Raw genomic sequence first — 1,843 nt, 5'->3', positions numbered from 1 at the left:
CCCCCCAGGAGTTCACCGGATCAGGGCTCGGTCCCCTCCGGTGGCTCCGTGCGCTGGGTGCAGGGGAACGCTGTAGGGTGAGGGGTGGAGCAGACCGGAGTGGAGCAGCCCGGCACTACCTGGCCCCGGTGCCCCCCGAGCCGGGCAGGGTCCCGCAGCCTCCTCCCGCCCCGTGGAGGCCGCCCCAGGCTCCGGGAGCAGCCCCGCAGCCGGTCCCGGCTCCCCAGTCCCTCCTCCCTGCGCGGCCCCTTTAAGGCGGCGGGAGGCTCCCGCCGGGCAGCGCCGCGTGCGGCGCGTGGGAGTCACGTGGGCGGGACGTGCAGGCAGCCCATTGGCCCGCCGCCCCCCCCGCGCGCTGCAATCAGCTGTTACTGGGGCGAAGGGCAGGGGGCGGCCTTAAAGGGGCCGCGCCGCTCTGCCCGCACCGCCCGGACCCGGCTCGGCGCCTGGCGGCGGCCGGGACTGAGACTCCGGGTCCTCCCGCGGGGTCGCGGCGGGCGCCAGGGCCCGGCCCGCTCGGGTCGCCCCGCGGGGGGGGCGCGGCCCCTTTAAAGAACTTGTCCAGTCATCGCGCCGCGCTGCCAAGCCGCGGGGTCAGGCGGGTTCGCGCCGCCCCGCCCCCGCCGCGCTCCCATTGGCTGGCGGCCCCCGGCGCTCACTTGTGATTGGCTGCCGACTTGGGGCAACTTCTGGGAATCGGCCGGCGCCAGCCGTTAAAGGCGCCGCCCCGGGACGGAGGGAGGGGGCCGCCGGGGCAGGCCAGCGCCGCGCCCCGCGGGCGCCGAGCAGCGCCGGGCCCTTTAAACTCCCCCCCCGGCTTCCCCCTCCCCTCCCCCGCCGCCTCTTCGCCCTCTGGAAAATGCCAACTCACAGCACGCGGGGCATGCCGGGAGCGCCGCGCCGCACTACAACTCCCAGCGTGCCCCGCGGCGGGGGCGGGCCCGCCCGTCTCCTAGGCAACCGCCGGGCCGGCCGGCACCGACCGCGAGCCGGGTGGGCGGGGCGGAGAGCCGGCTCTCCGTTCCTATTGGCTGAGCGGAGGGCAGGGCCGGCCTCCTATTGGCTGGGGGGCGGGGGCGCCGGGAGAGGGGCGGGGCCGGGCGGTGATGGGGCGGGGGCGGGGCCGGTGGGTGGCTGCGTCATGGCTCCGCGGGCCGGGCCCGGCCGAGGCGGCGGCGGTCGGCGGCGGCGGAGCCGCGGGGGGGGGGGGGGGGAGCCGGTGGGGCCGGGCCGGGACCGGGCCGGACCAGACCAGATCGGGGGTACCGGGGCCGGGGACACCGGGACCGGGTCACACACAGGTGGGTCCGTGCCCGGGCTGGGTTTTTAGGGAGCCCCGATGCCCGCCCGGTGCTCCCGGTGCCCCCCCCGGTGCCGTACCGGGAAGGTGACCTTCCCCCGGGGGGGAGCCGGGCGGGCTCCGCTCGGTCCCGTCCCGCACCGGGCTCGGCGGAGGGAGCGGCGTCGTTGCACCCCGGTGGGGTTTAACGGAGGGGGTTAACGGGGACGGGGGGAGGGGGTCGGTGCCGGTACCGGGGCGCCGTGCCCAGTACCGGGGGTCCCGGTGGGGCGGGCGGGGCAGCGGGCGGGGCCGGTCCGCACCGGGCTGTGGCTGGCCCCGGGGGTGACCTTCAGTCCGGGGCCGGGCGGGGCAGACTTTGCCCCGGGGGCCGGTGGTGGTGGCGGCGGGCACGGAGCGGAGCATCCCGGGGAACGGAGGAGGAGGAGGAAGGCGGGGAGGGGGTCGTCGGGATGCCCGGGTGTGGGGGGAGGCACCGGCATTGCTGTGGGGCTGGGGGGGGGAGGGGGGAGACCCGTTGGGGTGCCGTTACCGGCGGGGGGG

At 78.7% G+C, this 1,843-nt stretch overlaps 1 long non-coding RNA gene across 1 annotated transcript in view; it reads left to right on the top strand.

Annotated features, from left to right (window-relative positions):
- The first annotated feature begins 1,259 nt into the window (after positions 1 to 1,259).
- The window catches only part of LOC118176150, a 2,446-nt gene continuing 1,862 nt past the window's right edge, over positions 1,260 to 1,843 (top strand). Inside the window, exon 1 of the long non-coding RNA XR_004755280.1 lies at positions 1,260 to 1,301. This is a non-coding gene — a long non-coding RNA (uncharacterized LOC118176150). The remainder of the gene's footprint in view (positions 1,302 to 1,843) is intronic.

This window comes from Oxyura jamaicensis, chromosome 19 (assembly GCF_011077185.1).
Source record: "Oxyura jamaicensis isolate SHBP4307 breed ruddy duck chromosome 19, BPBGC_Ojam_1.0, whole genome shotgun sequence".
In the NCBI taxonomy this organism is placed as follows: Eukaryota; Metazoa; Chordata; class Aves; order Anseriformes; family Anatidae; genus Oxyura; species Oxyura jamaicensis.
The sequence above is the reverse complement of the archived record's forward strand: the minus strand, read 5'-3'. Positions and strand labels throughout refer to the sequence as shown.